Source organism: Lycorma delicatula, chromosome 12 (assembly GCF_047948215.1).
Source record: "Lycorma delicatula isolate Av1 chromosome 12, ASM4794821v1, whole genome shotgun sequence".
Taxonomy (NCBI): Eukaryota; Metazoa; Arthropoda; class Insecta; order Hemiptera; family Fulgoridae; genus Lycorma; species Lycorma delicatula.
Genome location: NC_134466.1, coordinates 77,317,651 through 77,338,658, shown reverse-complemented (window position 1 = coordinate 77,338,658; position 21,008 = coordinate 77,317,651). Strand labels below are relative to the sequence as shown.

Below are 21,008 nucleotides of genomic sequence, written 5' to 3'. Positions count from 1 at the left end.
TTTTGATATGACCAACCCTTACGGCAAGGGATGACCAAAATGTTGCTGTAAATGTATGAAGATGGGGCTTGTATTATAAATATGTGAAACCTTTTTTTCACACGCAACCATTGTCGTATTGAGTAAATTATAAAGTATTTCTTACCTTTAAAGTGGAAATCTTTTTTATTCTCTACTTAGCACCGGTGAAATCTACTTCCGCTTTCCGGCGGGCCGAAAGGGGGTTTTTCCCTAGAATTAAGTAATTTTATTGTTTTTCTTTTCTTAATTATTAACAAAAGTGATTCAATTATAAAACAAGATACCATCAAATAATTTTTTTTTTTTTGGTTAAATATTTAATTCATTTAAATACTCGTATTTTAAGAAGGAATTTAACCTCCTTTTAAAGATTAAATAAAAGATTTTTAAAAAATTAAAACTTTTAAAAAAACTTTTTTTTTTGTTTAATTAAAAACTAAACAATAGTAGTTTATTAACTGTTATTTAAATGTCTGCATGCAACGAATTTATGTCAAATTAAAAACAACTTACAAACATACAATTTTTTTGTAAGTTGAAATTTGGCATCGATTTCATAAATCAGAATTTAAACAATTTAATTTTGAAAGTTTATTTAATTTTTTAAATTATTTTTTTTTAATTTTTAATTTAATTTAATTTTTTAATTCCATACAATAAGAGTTTTTTTTCTATGTAGTAAAAGAATTTTTTTTTTTGTTATACAATATAAAGTATAAAATAATGTATCAAATTAATTAACAATAATAAAAAATACAATTTTTTTTAAAATAATTTTCACCAAAAAAACCAAATGAAAATGTCCATGAGATTTAAAATTTATTACTATAGAAGTAGATCGATTAGGAACAGAACGGAGCACGTTCACATTTTCTTCATTTCTGTACGGTAACGGTTTGTTTTTGTATTTGTCTATATGGAGGTACGTGTGTGCCTTTACTCTTTTTATCAAGGAGTGAAACACAAAGCCTATTATATAGTTTGATAAAATACAACTGCCAACACTTCGTCCGTTACGTTAAAAGGAATCAACGGAAAGAGAAAGAGAGAATTATACTTTTTCTTTCCTTACTTACTATACATATTTATTTTTAGTTGTTTATATATGTGCATATACACACACACATATATATATATATATATATATATCCATTTGGCTTAAAACTTTCAGATAGATTATTTATTTTTTAACCTATTTTATTGCCCGAAGAACAAAAATATTAAAAGAAATAAAATAATTTTATGAAAATTTAAATGTCTACCTTCCCCCATTTTTTAAATATTAAATTAAACAATATCCGTTAAAAAGGTAATTTAAAATAATAATAATAATACTAGTTACTCTACAATTTCTTTTTTTCTTAAACATCCCAAAGGTAACCAGTCCCCGCCGGTCATACATAACTCCGTCGCTTCAGGGTGTCGTGGCAGCAGCCTTCCCCCCTAGCTTGACCCAACCAAGAGGCCACAACCGGGGTCCCCCCTGGATCACAAAAACGCCCCGACTCCCTCTTCTGGGCAGCCAAGATGCCCCTCCTCAAGAGGGCTACCCATCCCCGTTCCTATCGCGCCAGGATCCAGGCATGCATCGCATACATTATCATAAATTAAAATGTAAGAGGAAGGGATACATGCCCTTTCTCTTACTCTGCCCTATCGCACCACAAGAGTCCCCCATGCCATCATCAGCTCTTATATGCGGGTGAGCCAGGATGTGCTACGCAAGGAGGCTGCCTATGTGGCCTTACATTTGGTTTGTTTGGCATTTCTCCCGCCACCACCCCGTTCGGTCGCCCTAAAGCATAAGACCGAATATCTGTGTCACAAGCGGTTACTGTCCCTCGAAACAGTTTAGCGACCGATATCCTAATTAACTCTTAGAGCTTACCTAACAGCGTGAGCGAACCAAGCGCGGTGCTATACACCACCGGCTTACGTGCCCCAACCGCTCACTTGTTATAAATTTACTAAAACGGGTAGGCGCACCCCCGTCAACTACAAAAAAATATATATGACATCCATAAATTAAAATTTACTTCGTGTAGACTGCAATTCGCTGCCACGCCTAGGTCGCTGAATGCCAGAAAGTACCTGTCCAACATTTTAATGCGGTTGGAGCCTTAATTGGCTGGTGGCCAGCCGTATATCTCAAGGTTAGCTTCACACAGCCTTACATGTCGCCACGCTTCGGGTGTTTTCTTTTCTCCACTCTGGCTTTGCAGAAAAAGATCCACACAAGAATCGTAAAGGTATTAAGATACACATCGGCGAAACAAGTCGCAAAAACAACAATCCACAATAGACGTACTGTGAAGACACACCGTATCTCGGCACTCTGAAGAACGAAATACATAAAAGATAGACAAACAAAATACAAAACACATCAAATCAACGCAAAGATATAAAGCAGAATTCGTGTTTTGAGCGATAATGTTGTTGTTCTTAGCTGAATATTTTAAATTCAGCTTAATAAACACAATAATAATAATGTCAAAATTCGCTGTATGTCCACAACGCTTCAACATCTTTCTATAGACTTTTACTGTTAAGGGACAATTGCAAAAGGTTTTAAATGACTAAAACAAACACTTTTGGTTAGTTTTTGTATTTGTGCGTTATAAAAATTGTACCAAAAAACATAAATACAATATTAGTCTCCTCAGGTGGCCTATAACTAGCTATATTAGGTTTTTTAAACATGGTACAGTTGATATATAATATTATTTATACATAAATAAATTAAATTCGACCGCGTTCTTTCTTCTAGCACTTTCGGTTCGGTCATTCGATCATCCTCAGGAAAAGTCATTCTTCAATTTCAGATCATTAAAATTAAATTATGTAAAATGTAAATTTATAAAATGTTAAAATCACAACTGGTCGTCATAGTATAAACTACATTATTATATAATGTATATATTATATATATATATATAATATATATATATATAACATACATTATATATATATATATATATGTATATATATATATATATATATATATATTTATATATATATAAATAGATACTAAAAAATAATAAAAATGTTAAGTGTAATTAATAGAATTTTAACAAATAAAGAAAGTTAAAATAAATTAAACTATTTCAAATATTGAAAATAAAGAAGATATTTATAATAAAAAATTATTCTAGATCTCTTTCAGACTAATAAAATGAATTAAAACAAAAAAAAAAATTATTGGGTATTTGTTAAATGAAACAATGAAGTAGCAATTTATTAAAACAAAGCCCCAGTAATGATAGCTATAAATATTTACCTGAGAAAAGCGCACGTCTACTTGGACAATATTCTTGAAATTATAAATGATAATTATTATGTTTATTTATACGAAATAAAATAGTTTTTTTTTAACAGTATTCTTAAATAAATAAACTCTACCATGAATTAGGAAATAGAAGAGGAATAATGTAAAGAGTAAATTATTATTGTCGATCTTCGTGGCTGAGTAGAAGCGTCTCGACATTTAATGCGGAGCTCCCGGATTCGAACCCCGTTCAGACACGGTATCTTAACTATGCTACCAATTTCCACCGGGCTAATAATGATAGCTGTTGATGCCCGTTCTTTTATAACAAAAAAAAAAAAATCTATAACAAAAATAATTACACGACTTCATCACGTCAAAATGAATATTTTCGTTGAAATATGAAAACCGAAATTTTTCGCGATCACACTACTTCCTTTACCTTGTATAAGGAAGAAAAAATTAACGTTAAAAATAATTAATTTTCCGCCTCCAAATTATTATTTTATTTTAAAAAATAATCAATAAATTGGGGAATACTGAACGGCATGGATTTTATGGTAGGGCAAAATTGCAACGCGAAAATAAATTACATTAAAACAAATATAATGAAATTTAATAACAAAAACACTAGGATGTATTTCATGTCTTTACCAACTATTAATAATAAAAACTGAAATGTTAGAATCAAAAAACAAAAGAAAAAACAGAACATATCTTTGGGAATAAACTTCAAGGAATATTTTTAATTCCTTTTTCGAAGTAAAGGAAGTATTGTTATCGCGAAAAATTTCTATTTTTTGTGATTTCAATGGAAATATGCATTTTGACCATCCCTGAATCAATTTTGAGTAGTTTCAGCGTGACGCCTGTACGTACGTACCTGCATCTTGCATAACTAAAAAACTATTAGCCGTAGGAAATTAAAATTTTGGATTTTGGATTGACGTAACATCTAGTGTTGTGCACCTCCTCTTTTGATTCCAATCGACTTGACGAAAAGTGTTCAAAAAAGCGCAAAATTGAAATAAATTTGAACTTTGAACTTTTCCTTAACTGCAGTAATCATTCCTCATTGAGATCTTTTAAACGATATGAGGTACTTATTTTCATCGGTTCCGGATTTACAGCCAAATAAAATCTTAATTAATGAAACATTTGGATCTTACAAGCGGAAGGCACATCGGTTCGATCGCACTTCCTCTCTTTTTTGTTTTTAACTTTTTGAAAATTTAAATATATTGATTTATTAATAATTATTAACCGTTCATTTAAAAAAAAAAATTACGATAAATAATAACAATCAGAAGTTATTATTGAAATATATCAATAAACACCAGTAGGAACTTTCTTAAAGCTACTAAGACGATGGCTAATTAATATTGATGACGCTGAAAGTACGTTCCATGTAATTACATGATTTACAATTACATATATAATTAATTATAATGCTTTATACTATTAGTCTTAACGTATTAATAGATTTTTTACATATATAACTTATGCACTGGATGAAAGGTTTATTAGTAAACATAAATATTTGGCGACGATTGATCTTCTGTATACTTAACTGCAGAAAAGATAAGTTTCCGCCTGAGTAAATCATGAATCGAACCAAAACTAATTCTCCTATATAAGATAAAACTGTTTCCTTTTTGTTCCCTTACTCTAACTAAAAAGATTAATAGAAAAGGGATGGTGCCATAAAACGGGCAAGACCCTTGTGGACACCTAATCTTTCATCTTTTACTTATCGTGTAAGTTAAGTATAATTAAGTTAAGTAATAAATATTAACTTGTATTATAAAACGATGTCAAATTAAGTACGATTAAAGTATTAGGATTACTCCATTAATTATTAATTTTCTAAAAGTGAAAGAAATAAAAAAATAAAATAAAATAAAATGTTATGTACTTTTCATTTTAAAAGAATGTGTATATGTAATTTATTATGCGTACTAGGAAGTCATATGGCGTCCACATCATATTTTTTTAAACATTCATATTACATAGGTTTTGCTTAACAAATTTGCTTAAATAATATTTTCTGTGCAACTGACTCCCCTAGTAAAAGCTAAAAGAAGAAAAAAAAATTGTTTACAAAAACTTTTTTTCCGGGGTTTATAATTTTAGAATATTGTAGAAATTTTTAAAATGATTTATAAAATAACAACAACGTTTTGAAAAATATTTAAACGAATGGGAAATAAAGCGAAAGAAAAACAAAATATTTCAATTTTAAGAGATATCTGTTGATTTTTTAAAGAAATTCTTTTGGATTTATATATGCACTTTATGTAACAAATTATCTTTCATAAGTTTTTTCTAAAATGTCTGAAGAAAACAGAAATTGTTTTTTTCGCGATATCCCCCCTTAACGAATTTTAAAAACAATTCGATCAATGCCCCATATATAGAAATGTTTGACCCAAATTTGAAGAAAAACAGCTCGGTTAGTGTTAAGATATACAGACAAAACCAGTGCGAAACCACATATCAATGTGCAATGCACACATATATATATATATATATATATAATATAATTGTACTAGTTGACTCTAAAGCGAAAGATTTTGCAAAACCCCGATACCACATTTTTGACATGATTACCATTGTTGAGAATCAAAATTAATTTAATCAATCGGTTGTGATGGAGCAGGTGTGAGGTTAATGAGGCCCGGTCGCCGTCGTGGGGTGGGGGGATGAGAACGGCATAGCTGAGCCTGGTTTCTTCCGTCGGAGATTAGAGGCAGGCTATTAAAAGATCCGGAAAGGACACGTCCCCGAGGCGAGTATACTTAATTGGATGTCCGGCTCGGGGATATAGGGGAAAAAAAAGAACTGTAATGTTGTGTGTCAGTACAGTTGGTGAAGGACAGTGACTCAGTGCGGTTAAAAACACAAGAAATTCATTTATTCATGAGCCTTTTCATTATTATTATTATTAATTATTAGTAAGATGTATTACATAAGAGTAATAAATATATTTTTTATATTAATATCACGTGCAATAGTTATTTTTTAAATTGCGAATATCTACCTGAACAACCGTAATTTCCCCTTAATATTCAAACTACATTCACCGGGAATGTCACGGTGTTTAAAAAATAACTGAACTTCTTTGTCATTTTTACGTGAATTCTACGTCAATTTATTACAAAAATATTAATCCTAATAAAACAGTTATACAACTTCAAATTGCCTTTAATAATTTTAAAATAGATGTTCAAAATAATTTTCTGTGATAAGTCCTCATACACGTTCATAAAATTTATAGCCACTTTTCGTAATTTTTGCTCAATAATGTTTGAAATCTCACTTTCAATGTTAGCCGTCAATTCGTCTAGGGTAAGAGGATTGTTATTATACACTACACTTTTTAAATACCCTTGAAAGAAAAGGTCTGCCGGTGTAAGAGCTGGGGATCTTAGAGACTACAACCCTTTTGATATCAAACGATTGCCAAAAAATTCCCGTAACATATCCAGCGATTGACTAGCAGCAATATGACGCGATACATTAACCTGCTGGAACCGACATTCTCGTTCGTGTAAATCTAACAAGGAATAAAATGTACGATTAATTTGCGATAAACCACACCTCTACAGATTTGACAAAAAAAAGATCCTATTACACGACGCCGGGAGATAGCACACTAAGCACCAATTTCATATGCGTGTACTGGTCATTAGTGTAACGCTTGAGGATTTTCAGCGTTCCATATTTAGCAGTTTTGGCTGTTAATGTAGCCATACGAGTGAAACCGTGCCTCGTTGCTGAAATAAACGCGATCAAAAATGTCAATACCGTTGTCATCAACAAGAGAACGAAACCGATGACGATACTGTAAACGTTTTTTCGCGATCTACTTGTTTCAGTTCTTGAACGAGACCGATGCGGTTGTAATTTTTTCGTAACCCTGAAAGCTGTAGATAGTGAAAGCCGAACGTGAGAAGAGAACTTTCTGAGAGAACGAGTCAAATGTTCTTTCACACCCTCCAGAACTTCTACTGTTAACAGTGACGGCATCTGTGCTTTTCCGATCATATACTCTTCCGGTCGTAGGAAATTTATTAATAAAACGCAATATTGTCGACTAATTAGGAACTGAAGAATTGGGAAATTTATCCGAAACTCGTCATTCACTAGTTCGTAGGACTTATATGCTCAATAATAAACATACGTTCGACGTTGGAGAATAACATAGTTAACACGATAGACGAATTTATACTAGTATAGCATTAATGCATAAGAAGGAAATTTCAACCGTTACAAGCTGCTAACGTTGAGAACAGGGTTTCCAACTCGCATGTAGTGGGAAATAATATTTACCTATGCGTGACTATTTTACCTTCTTAATCTTAGTGTTAACACGGGTTAAAATTGGGACGTTGATTACTACGTCTGCCAGCTCCTGTCTGGTCGCGGAGGATTCGGATCCTTCCTCTACAGGTTTCGAAGAAGAGAATTCCCTGATTGTATCTGTTGTAGACTAGTACATACTACGAAGCACACATTTTATGAGCGCTCCATACGGGACGAGATCAAGGTACCAGCGGGCCTAGGACGGATCACTGCGGAGGACACAGTAGCCTACATATGCTACGAGGTGCCGAGCAATGGATGACGATTGCAGGAACGGTTGCTGTGATCCTGCGAAGAAGGAGTCAGCCTGCACCCACAGCGTGTGGGGTGGAGGCTGACTGCTGTACAGTCTTCTGGTTAGGGGATCTACTAACATGATGAAACATGAGACGAAGTGTGGCGACGTTTAGGGCTAGGAAGGTAGCCCCCACGCATAGGGTGTTCTGGTCCACCTACATGCAAGAGTGGGGGGTCCACATGTGTGAAACGCACATCTGGTACTTCGTAGGTTAGGGACGGGAAGGACAGTTCTCCAGCCCAAATACGGGCTGGCTGTCAAGAAGAGGAAGTCGGCGTGTCTTGATGACGCTAGAGAAACCCCGGTGGGATCTTCTACAGGCGGCTAGGCAGGGAGAGCAGGCTGCTGCCACGACACTCTGAGACCCTATGGTGACCGAATGATGCTTAATTGCCGGAATGGTTGACTTAGGGGTGTTTAAATAAGAAAAAAATCATAGGATTGCGTCCTTGACACCCGTTTTATACATATAAATATATAGAGAAACATATACATAGAAGAATAGTGTGTGTGTGTGTGTATAAATATATATATTATTTTTCTCCGGATTTATCAAAATTATTACCGAAAAACATAATTTCATATATTTTATTTAAATATTTTTGTTTTTAAAACTTTGATTCATCTGATTACAACATAATCATATATGTTACCACTATGTTTTCATTATTAAAAAAATAAATAAAAATATTAATTATATCCGACCAAACAGTTAAAAGTTAAAGAAAAAAATTCTCTACTAAGAAAACCACTACAAAAGTTTCAAGGCGAACCAAAACACGTTCCATATTTCAATTACAAACAAGAAACATTATGAGATTAACATGAAAAGTATAAAATTATGTCATGAAATAAGTCAATATCTGAAATACGGTTTTTCTTAAATCATTATTCGAATTTTATCTGATATTTATCGTAACTTTTTTATTCAACATATATGCGATGGAATGAATATATGTTATATGTTTGTTGTTGGATAAAAAAATTATAGAGTTACTACGTATTGCTGAAATAAATATTTGATTCTCAACTTAATTACTTAGAAACATTGTACACGTAGTGTTCATAAAGTATCGGAAACCAAATATAAATTTTCAACCGTTAAACATAGAAAATAAATGTTAAAATAAGAAAACAAAAATTTTCCAAAAATATTTTTGCATTTCAGGTCAGCGACTATAAATAAAAAAAATTTAGATATTTATTGATAGGTCTATAAATAAATGAAGTTAATACTTTCAAAAACTTCTTGTAAAGAATTTAAATCGAAGGGAGAAAGAATATTTTTAAATAAATTTAATAATAAAAATTAAAAGTATTAGATCCAAAACAAAAAAAGGAACAGAATATTATATTTTTGAGATGTCGGGAAAAATTTTAAGAGAAACCTTTAAAAAAATATTCATATAATTGGTTAAGCTAGATAAACGTGGTTTGTAAAGTTTTCTCCAAATCTAACATCCACTTAAATAAAGGCTAAAACAAGAATGTAAAAATTTACAAAAAAACTTTTATTAAGGTCCGGGGTTTATAATTTTAAAAATTATAGATATTTTGGTAGCCCTATGTATGATATGTAAAATAACCCAAAATCCTTTTTCAAATATTAAAAGCAAAGGGAATTAAAATGAAACAAAAAAAATATATTTATATTTTAAGAGGTGGGGATAAATTTTTCGATAGATTCTTTTTTTATTATTGATATATGCATTGTGGGCAACATATTTGCTTCTCTAAAATGCTTCTGAGTACGGTAGGTAGGCGGACGAGAGAGCTCGATGCTGCGCAGAAGTTGGTCAGCTGCTGGATGTAGGCAATCTACTAGAGATGATGTTGGCCGACGAGACTTCTTGGGGTACAGTCGCCGCATAAGCAGAAAGCATCCTGAGGGTAAAGATGGCCGAAGAACATCAGTAAGAATAATCGTCAGCAGTGTTGATGGTGAGAGGACAGCCTGGGAAGGAGGAAGTCGAGAGCCTCTCGGGGTCGTCACTCCTGCTGACATGCTCAGGACACCCCAACCCAATCCTAGAAGACCTGCAGGCGATACCCCGTAAGTTATGCCGTAAGGCAGGTATCCGGGCTAACCCACCGAGTTGGTCTAGTTGTTAACTCGTCATCGCAAATCAGCTGATTTCGAAGTGGAGAATTCTAAGGTTGAAATCCTAGTAAAGGCAGTTTTTTTTTACGGATTTGAATACTAGATCGTCGATAACGGTGTTCTTTGATGGTTGGGTTTCAATTAACCACGCATCTTAGGAATTTCGACATGAGACTGTACAAGACTACATTTCATAAACATTCATACATAGCATTCTCATTCATCTTGTGAAGTAATACCTTACGGTGGTTTCGGAGGCTAAACAAAAAAAGAGAGAGGAATTCGGGCTGTTGTACAAAAGGGAGAGGTATTTTTGGTGGTTCCCCGCACTATGCGTAAAACCCCGCACACGCAGTAGGGCGGGCTGCTGGGCGTCTGGTTGAAGATTTTTCATCCTTGTACCGAAAAAAGTTTTTTTGTGATGAAAATTGAAATCTGTTTTTTCACGATATCCTTTCACCCCTTTAACGAATTAAAAAAATATATTAATATGATTTATGCTCCATATGTAGAAATATTTTAGCGAAAATAGAAGAAAATCGGTTCGGACATTCTTTAATTATAAGGCCAAAGGCAGTGCGATGTACATATATACATATTTTTTTATTGTCTAGATGAACTAATTGTACCGTAGAATCGGGAAAAAACTCCATTTTTGACATCCTACTTTAATATAACTATTCTAGCCGTACTGCCAAATGCTCCTACCTTAAAACGATTTATCGTTTTGATATGAGAGCACTACACCAAAAGTATCATGGAGCTCTCATGAGAGGCAAATTCAAATTTTAATGAAAAGGATAATTTTTTGACAAATTATTTTAAAGACCATTAAAAAAAACAATTTTCACGTAAAAATTTTAGAACTACGAGAACTCATATTAAGATGGCGGACATTTTTTTCACAGCTTGTAACAAAAGTGGTCTACTACTTCTTAAATAACTACTCGACTGTGAAACACTGAAAAAAATACATTTGGTCAATCCTCCTATCTTAAAACGATCTATTTTTCGATATGAGGCCATCGTTTGGGATTTACTGCAGCCTAATTTTGAAACCAGATGAAAAAAATATAAATAATTAAGATTTTGGTTAAGGGAAATCGTAGTCCGAAGATTTTAACCTTTTTTTTATATTAGACGGTTGACAAGTTAAGGGCTGCCATACTTGAACGGCAGAATATGGCAGAATGAATGAATATTTTGTTTATTTTGGCCTAATATGTTAAAAAAAGACTTACGATTTCTAATCAATTGTATTAAATTGCTTTCAGTTAAACCTGCTCGATGCTTTTTTCATATACCTAATAAAAAACGAAATCTACAGTTTTATTTTTTTGCTGCAAATAGTGGTCCTTAGAAACACAAATAGTAATCTCTAATACAGACATTAGATTAAAATGTTTTTATTAAAACGAACTGTTTAAATATATATAATACATTTTTATAATTATGTAAATTCAAAAATATTTACCTGAATTGAGATTTTTATAAATTATGATGATTTTTGGAAATTCTCTTATTAATATTATACGACCATCTGAAAAAAAAAAAATACAATAAAATCCTTTACTAGAATAATATATATATTACACAAAAAATATTTCAATCTTTTTTATACCGATTTTATCTTAAAATTAACGATTGAATCGATTATAAATGATTCTTTTACCATTTTATTTATTTAACTTAAAACAGAAGTTTGCGGGATAAATAAACACACACGCGCGGCCTGCATGAATATAAAATTTGGAGATGATACCATTTGTGTTTTACTTATTAAATAACGACCATTTTTGACAGGATTGTATTTTGAAAATTTTCAGGTAAAAATGTACGTTTTTACTACATTTTAAAATGATAGTAACGATTAAAAAATGATTATATTTGCAAAAATAACTTTTTGCAAAATCACACCCCACATCCAAAAAACTGGGTTTCGCAGTTGCTAGATGGAATGATAATGCAGTGACAGTTAACCGGTAACTACAATGGCCATCCATTATCAAATATGAAAAGATACAGCAAAAAAGAAAGAAAAGACACCGTGATTGCTCAGCCATTAATGATAGCTGAATATACTAAAGGTGCGCTTGTTGTTGATTCCTATGACAATGGTAGTGGAAATTATAGAAATCGAGTTCACGGAAAAAATATGATGGTGGCGATTGCTTACAAGTGCTATCGATTCTATTGTAGTAAATTTATGGAAAATATACAGACTTGTAAATAACAGTAAAATCAGTCAAATTGATTTTAGAACTTCTCTTGTTTTATCGCTGATAAAGAGTAAAGAAACAAAAATACCACTAAGCACTACGAGAACGAAGAAAAAAGTAAAAATAATTTTCCTTCATCACCAATAGAAACAAAAGGTCGTTCGTGAAAACACCATTTGCCATTATATATTCGTTATGATGAATAGGGCACACGTTACTGCGGAGCATGTGAAAGAAGCCAGACGAAGATATAAGCTATGCGAAAACCATACATTTTTTTTCTGTATAAAATGTTAGATACACTTACATTTAGAATCTTTTCAAGAATTTCATTCGAAACAAAGAAACTAAAAAATTAAAAAAAAAAAACAAACGAAATTAAAATATTTTATTTGTAACTGTATTTCTTCCAGTTAATAAATTGTAATATAAATTTTTTATGACTTACTAAATTCTTCAGAAAATGACAATTTTTTGCATACTTTTTGCCAAAGGTAAATAAATGAACCGTTTTATTTCTGAGAGATTATTGATATGAGAATATTTCTAGCTTAATGAACTTAACTAGCTCCCGATCACAGCTTCGCCCGGGTTTTATGATTACTTACGTTTTACGTATCGGGCAATCTTTTTTTTTTTTTAGTCAAGTAACCGGAGACAGGTGCAGCCAGTCACACATACAGTAACGGTGGCAGTGACAGTGTTGATTTAATCAGGACACGGTCCATCCGTTCGAAGCTGTATTCATTTGAACCGGTGGAGGATGATCTGTGTTTGGCGTGTCACGTGCCTGACTCAGTAAAGCACATCTTGTTTGACTGTACGCTGCATGATCTCCATCGAGATGAATTGTTACGCATTCTTGGACGTAATGGGCACCCGTCTGAGATACCATCCCTCATGCGACATGTAGAGAGATATAAATTATTTGTGAGATTTGTTAAACCTGTCCTGCGTTCTCGGCTAGTTTAGTTAGGTAGGGGGTGGACAGTCCACTGGGTTAGGAAAGCGGGGCCCGGTTGGGTCGTGCCCTGCCCTCTGTTATCGCCCGTGGAACTCCGCGAAGGGTAGGACAGCCCGTACCTTTCAGGAGAGCAGTGGAAGATGAAGATTATGAGCGGGACACGCATGATGTTATGATATGACCGGGCGCTGGCCTGCTCCGATGATGCTGGAGGTGGTCCGGGGAAGGCTGTGGAGTTGGTCATCGTGGTTAGTAGGGCGGAAGGTGCCACTGTGGATGGCTGAATGCGCAGACTTTCGACCGGTTTGGAATTCTCATACCTCACTAAGAATCTTCGAAAAGGCCGGAGGTAGTCTGAGGGAGGCTGAGCAGATGGACATTGTTGCTACGCGAGTGCTGTAGAGGACTGCCGGTAAAAGCTAAAGCTCAGAAACTGCAGGGATGGATGGCTACCGGAATAGCCTAATGGTGAGAGAACCTCTTAAAATAAATAACGATGGTGGTTCAGCTAAGGGGCCGTATATCTTCGCACCCCTAAAAAAATCAGAATTAAAAAAAAAACAACAAATGGTTTTTAAATATTTATCTGAAGAGTATTTTCAAGCTCAAATCTCTTCAATTTCTCGTTTGTATAGTCCAGATTGGGTAAATTAACAGTTACTGTTCAACATGTTTTTTCTAAATTTCTTTATCCTCTTTCAAGGTCGAATTTAAAAAAAAATTGAAATTGGTTTATTCATATGAAAATTATATTAGACATCACCAAAAATCAAATTTCTTTCTTCATTTGTTGCCGATAAAAAAAATAACAGAGTTTCAAAAATAATTCAAAAATCCATTTTGAAACTCGGAATTTCAAATAATCTAGAAATTTGTTTTTAGATATTTTCATGAAGATTACACACATAAAAAATCAAGCTGATAACTCCATTTGTTACCGAACAAAAATTCAGAATATTATTTAAGCTTTTAATTAATATTACGTTTTAAAAATTTTGTAACAGAGTAATATAGTTTTTGTAAAAGAAAATGATTTAAAATAAATCGATGAGAAATGTTTTTAATGATCCGGCAATATAATTTAGTAAAAATAAAAAATCCCTTTCGGTACCCCGGAAGGCGGAGGTAGATTTCACCGTGCTAAGTACAGAATAAAAGAGATTTTCAAAAAATATTTCCACCTTAAAGTTAAGAAAAACTTCAAATTTACTCAATACGATAATAGTTGCATGTGAAAAAAATGTTTCACATGTTTATCATGCGACAAGCCCTTGGTACAATTCCAGTAACATTTTGTTCAACCCTTGCCGTAAGGGACGGTTATATCAAAAATTGTTACAAGCAAAAGTTTTAGTAAATGTTTATAAGACTAACGACCAATTTAAACCGATTTTATACTGTGCCTATTAAGGGAGGTATGATTTTCGTTTTGTATTCGAAACCCCATTTTTCCAACTCCCGGGCCTGTGGTTGGTGATATGAAAAAACTTTACTTTGATAAGTTTTAGGTCCTTATCCAAAGAAGAGTAGGAACTTTAAACGAATTGGATATTTTATTTAATAAGAAAGTTATAGTGATATTTCTTTTTCGAAAAAGCCCCCCATTTCCACTCCCATCGTCCGATTTCTCCCATTAACGAACTCGACCGAGATTTCGGGTCGTTATATTTTATGCATCAATTTGAAAGTGATTGACGCAAAATTACGGCTGTTATCGTGTCCACAAGAAAGTGAAATATATATGTATATTGTCGCGTGTTCCGTGCGGCTTGATCAGGATATTGAGAGATAGTTGACAATTTATAACGTTTATATAATTACAGTTTATTAGTTCAAAATGTTCAAATTACAATCAGCCAAATTAATAATACGATTGTAATGAATAAAAGAATGATAATAATAATAAGCGATTATAATAAAACATTTAACGAACACAAATATTAATAGTCAGAATAATATAGTAAACGATTATTACAAGACATAAGACATAGCATAATCAAAACAATAAGTGTGACGTAAAAACAAAGAAAAATACGTAACGTAAACAAAAGAGATTAACAATGAAAATATTACACATAAAATAGTGATACTAATGTCGATAGTAAGTACGTAATAAATACAGATTACACATCAGACTGACTTCAAAATAAGTAATCGTTGTGAATTTATCCCAGGCATATAAACAGAAAACTAGTATTCAGACGCATTAACAAAAGAAACCGCTAGTTTTAACCCTTTTTAACCACTAGTCATATAAAATTCACCTGCAAATCCCTTTTTGTTATCTACCCTAACATTTTATGAATGAAGCCTGTTGCATTATTCCTTTTACTTATACACTTATAAGGTAGTTTTACTGCAACTGACCAACAGTATTTCTTAGTTACTGGAATTGCTCGTGGCGTCACCTTAATCGTATCGAACTGGATACTCTCCTCGCTAGGCTGACGTCTTGCAGACTCACACCTGTGACTCTCCTCGCTGGACCGTCGTCGTAACGTGTCGCTGGACCGGTTCGCAGAATTCGGCCGAACTCATTTTTACCTGATGTTCCAGAGCTATTTATACCGCTAGCCTTTTTACCTGCCGGACCGGACCCAAGTTGACGCATAACAACAGTCGACCGAGGCTTCTCATTAATTTTAAACCTGGTCTCTTCTCACCGTACAACAGGTTTTAATTATATGTTAGGGGGCGGTAGAACAAAAGACAATTGTAAAACGGATCTATTCTTTACAAGGGTTCTTCTTTTTGTCCCTTTCTGGATTCTTCAAATTATTATATTAATTATTACTTTCTTCTTAATCGGTAGGAATCCGTTACTCAGGTCCGCTATACCGGTATTGTTACAACATAAATTTAATATATATATATATATATATATATATATATATATAAATATAGTTAAAAGAAGAGACAGACTTATAGGCCACATACTAAGGCATCCTGGAATAGTCGCTTTAATATTGGAAGGACAGGTAGAAGGGAAAAATTGTGTAGGCAGGCCACGTTTGGAATATGTAAAACAAATTGTTCGGGATGTAGGATGTAGAGGGTGTACTGAAATGAAACGACTAGCACTAGATAGGGAATATTGGAGAGCTGCATCAAACCAGTCAAATGACTGAAGATAAAAAACAAAAAAATGTATACATAATATAAATGCACATATAAACCTTTGATCTGACGGTGGTTTTGAGGTCTGGGGATGTGAAACGCGAAGATATGTGGAAATTTTCCCGAACTCGAATCACAGTACCATTACAATAGGTAGCTTTCTTAAGAAATCGACCTAAAATGGAAGGATAACGCCCTTCTCGTCGGTGAATAATTGTGTTTTAATTATTATTTCAAAACAGTTCTATTGTCGGCGATTTGATATAAACAGATATTTTGTTTTTAAGCGCATTACCGTTATAATATTTGGCAAAGATTGTATAAACAAAAGTTTACCTTTGTTCAAAAGTTGTCTGCGTTGAAAAATTAATTAATAAAATCTATAATTTTTTTAATTTATTTTCTTTTTTTAAAAATTGTCTACTGGATTCACAAAAATTAATTAATCAAGAAAAAGTAAAACAGCTATGAAAAAATTAGTCTGTTTTTATTGTACGCAATTTAATATAGTAAATACTTGTAAAGAAGAGTGTAAAAAATAAAAATAATAATAAATTATCGGTAATAAAAAAAAAATTGTTTTTATCTTTTACATGCATTTTACTTTAATTTTTTCTTAATTTTTTTTTTTTTTTGTTTAAATAAACAAATAATTTTTTTCCTGTTATTAAAAGTGAAAACAGGAAACGATCAAATAATGAAAAACTAAAAGTAAACAAAATAAAAATAAAGAGTACTGATGGAACCAACTCGATTAAGAGTGTGACATAAAAAGGAAGAAAAAAAAGATAAAAATGTTTTTTTTCCAATTTCTTCGAATACTTCTATCAAGAAAAATCTCTTTCTTCCTTTTACTAGTTGACCTTTTTGTTTTGTTTGTTTCGAAACGATTTATCAACATCGACTTTTTAGTTGGACCAGACCAGAGCGTTTCTGCTCTTTTGGCATTTACTATTGACATATATATATATATATATATATATATGTCATAATGTCAATTGCTAATATATATATATATATATATACAGATTTGACGAGATTAAATAATATTACATAAATTTTTGTTGTTCTTTTTTTTTCGTTTCATTTTAGTGCAAAATTAACAAAAAAAAAATTCTTTCTTTTGTATTCGTAAGCTACATATAAACAGATAAAAATCAAAAGAAAAATACCTTGTGTTATTCAGTTCATAATATCTTAATTATTTTTAGGATCCTATTCTAATTATCCGATTTTTTTAATCGAAATATTTCGCTTATCCGAAATGATTTTATAGTGAAATAAAATCTTTATTTCCAAATTTTCGTTAAATTTCTTTTTATTAAATACTTTTATTTATAGTCGCTCAAGAATTAAAATCATTAGCGACTTATCAGTGTAATTTAACTGTGCCGGTAAATTTGTAACCTTGAACAAACTAAGGTTGACCGTTCCTGAAATATGTTGTTAATTGAAACCCAACCGACAAAGAAACCCATCAGGTCGGTCAACCGGTAAACTCTTCATCGCAAATCAGCCGATTTCAAAGTCGAAAGTTCGAAGGTTGGCGTCTGCCTGTCCATCTAACTATATCAGGCATCAAGGATCTGGTCCATCTGGCTACCCCAGCCTGCAGCCATCTCTCCTGCCATATATTATTAATATCTTGTCTGACTTCATTATTCACACGTCCTAAAAACCTCTCAACCCTGTGTCTAGCAATGAGATCAATAGGGGGCACACCAGAAAGCACACAGAGGGCCTCATACGAGACCGTTCTGTAAGCGGATGCTATTCCAAGCAATACCCTCCTGTGTATCTTTTTTAATCTGTCCTTGTTCCTGTTAATAGTCATAGCGGGAACCGCTATGCTGCATAGTGCAGGAGCTCTGTGCTTTGACATAATAACGTTCAAGCTTTTAATCGTTTTCTCTGCGCTATGACAGACGTTCAACACATGTTCAGTGAAACGACAATTTCTTTAACTCCCAAGTATCTCAATACCTGAACTTCAGCAATGTTATTACCTTCTATATATATATCCGCTGGTTCCAACACCCTTCTACCGGTAAATTTTATATATTTGCACTTATCCACCGAGAGCTGTAGTCCTCTTGAATGCAGACATCTACCGACTATTTGGAGTGCTGAATTTGCCTTGTCCTTTACCTCATCAATTGTTTTGGCCTGAATGAGTACTGCCAAGTCGTCAGCGTAAGTCAAAAGCTGAACCCCTTCAGGGTATGTATGCTGGAGGAATCCATCAAAGGCCAGGACCCGTAACAGTGGACCGAGCACTGAGCCTTGTGGCACACCACCGCACATGCTAAAAAGTACCTCTTCTTCTTGTGCACTGACTGCACACCTTCGATCTCTGAGATACTCCTCTACCTGTCTCCGCAAGTACGGAATAATTCCTTTCTCTACCAGTGTTGTATTTATATGTTTCCATGCGATGGATTCAAACGCATTCTTCACATCGAGAGAAACAAGTAGAGGAATACTTCTGGTCCGCCTAGTGCCGCTTCTAGCTTCATCAGCCCAGTTCACTACTCTGTTGATAGCATGTACGGTGGATCTACCTCTCCAAAAACCATATTAATTTGCACTAATTCCAGCACCCTCCTCCACCTCCTGCACAATGCGGCCAGCCAGCATTTTTTTGACAACCTTCCCCATCGTGTTGAGAAGGCTCAAAGGTCTGAAGGTCGGTTGTCCCCCATTACCTGTGTTCTCGGGCAAGAAGACAACCCTAGCCTCCTTCCAACACTCCGGGAAAGATTTATTAATCAGCCCATGGCTGATTAATAAATCAAGCATTTCCCACGGCGCTTTTTTAATAAGGCTCTTGATGATTGCCGCTGGAATCTTGTCCGGTCCTGGATTTTTCTTAACGGCCAACATGCCCCAGCACATTGCAGCTCACTTAAGGCAAATCGTCTACTGTCACACAGTAGGTTTACTCTCCTCAACCGTCATACGAGGAAAAAGATATTATTTATATTTTTCTGGAAAAGATAAATATTTCCAGAATTAATGAATAAAAAATTTGAAATTTAACTTAAAACAGAAAATCCCGATTCGTTAGTACATGTCTCGTGGGGGTCAGGTGTAATATTTGTTATATTATGATACATCGATATTTATGCCAAATATATATTAATAATATATTTTTACTTTCTTGTACGAAGTAAAGGAAGTATTACGATCATGAAAAATTTCGTTTTTATATTTCAACGGAAGTATCCATTTTTAACATCCCTGAATCCTTTTTCATTGTAGTACCAAACATTTTTAAACATCATTTTTTAAATTCTTTGTTAAATATTTTAGTCAAGTTTTATTAAACTTTCTTAACTGCAGCAATAAGCCCTTACTGAGAGCTTTTCAACGATATATCATAAGCGGGACTTATTTTCATCGGTTCCAGAATTATAGCCAAATGAAATTACGGAGTTCGTTAGAACTTCGTCGGTGAGAGGCGACGAGGTCAACGAATTACGTTTACAGTCTAAACATAAACCTAACTTGACAGCGAAGTGAAAATGTGGAAAAATAATAAAAATAGGCGTAAAAACATTATGTTTAAGTTCAGTTAGATTTGTAACAAAGAATACTTTCAAAAAATACCTTGAATTTTGTTAAACGTTTTTTTTCCATTTGATGAACCGCGCGACTCAAATATGTCATTTTATTCATATTTTTAATGTATCTTTACGAATCGCGCCGCTTGATAGTTGTACTTGATAGTACTAGGTAGCGTAAAAAACTTGATAATGTACTTGAAATATTACATCACGGATTTTCGATTCGTTAAGGCCATTATACTAGTTTTATTAAAAAAGGAAAAATATGGTATGAAGTGAATGATATGACTATCAACAAAAAAATTGGCCGTGAAATTCAATTTGTTTGTTCTAGGGCGATAAATTTTAATAATAAATCGATAATATAACAATCAGTAATTCATAAAAAAAAATAAAAAAATAATCTAACAAAACGTAGTGTTATCCAAAAAAAATTACAATGAAATTGTAAACCGTACGGTAAGTCTCGCAGATATATCTTCCGCTCAAAAAACAGAAATTCCTGTAATATAAATAAAACTGTTTTAACAAAACGTTAGTGATATCTAAAAAGCTAAGATACTACATTTCTATTATCAAAAACTGTTATTAATTTAGAATTTTCTTTAAAATAAAATATATGTAATAGACAATAGATATACAGTAATAGATAATAAACAATGTTTAAGCGTTCCATATAATAAGAAAATAAATGAAAAATTTGATACAAAACTCTTACCGTCGATTTCATTTATTAATCAGAAGAATTCTATTACTTCTATAAATGTGATATGTATTACATATAAATGAAATCGGGCCGGTAAAAGTTTTGTAACAATTTTTTTTTTTTTTTTAATATAGCACGGTTAAACATTCATTATTATCTGTTACTGTCTATTGGATATATTTAACATGTATTTTTTTTAAACAAAATTCTAAGTTAATAGCTGATTTTGATAATAAAAATGCAGTGCCTTACCTTTTTTGATATCAGTACCGTTTTCTTAAAAACAGTTTTATTTAAACTTTTGTTTTTTGAGCGGAAGAAGTGATATCTGCGAGACTCTTACCGTACGGTTTACAATTATATTGTTATTCTTTTTAATTTTAATT

At 32.9% G+C, this 21,008-nt stretch overlaps 1 protein-coding gene across 3 annotated transcripts in view; it reads right to left on the bottom strand.

Annotated features, from left to right (window-relative positions):
- 5-HT2A (5-hydroxytryptamine receptor 2A) overlaps nucleotides 1–21,008 on the bottom strand; it is an 809,891-nt gene that overhangs the window by 385,652 nt on the left and 403,231 nt on the right. For all 3 annotated transcript variants that reach the window (XM_075379873.1, XM_075379875.1, XM_075379874.1), the window contains one exon: nucleotides 11,525–11,590. The gene's annotated coding sequence lies outside the window, so the exon portion shown is untranslated. The remainder of the gene's footprint in view (nucleotides 1–11,524; nucleotides 11,591–21,008) is intronic.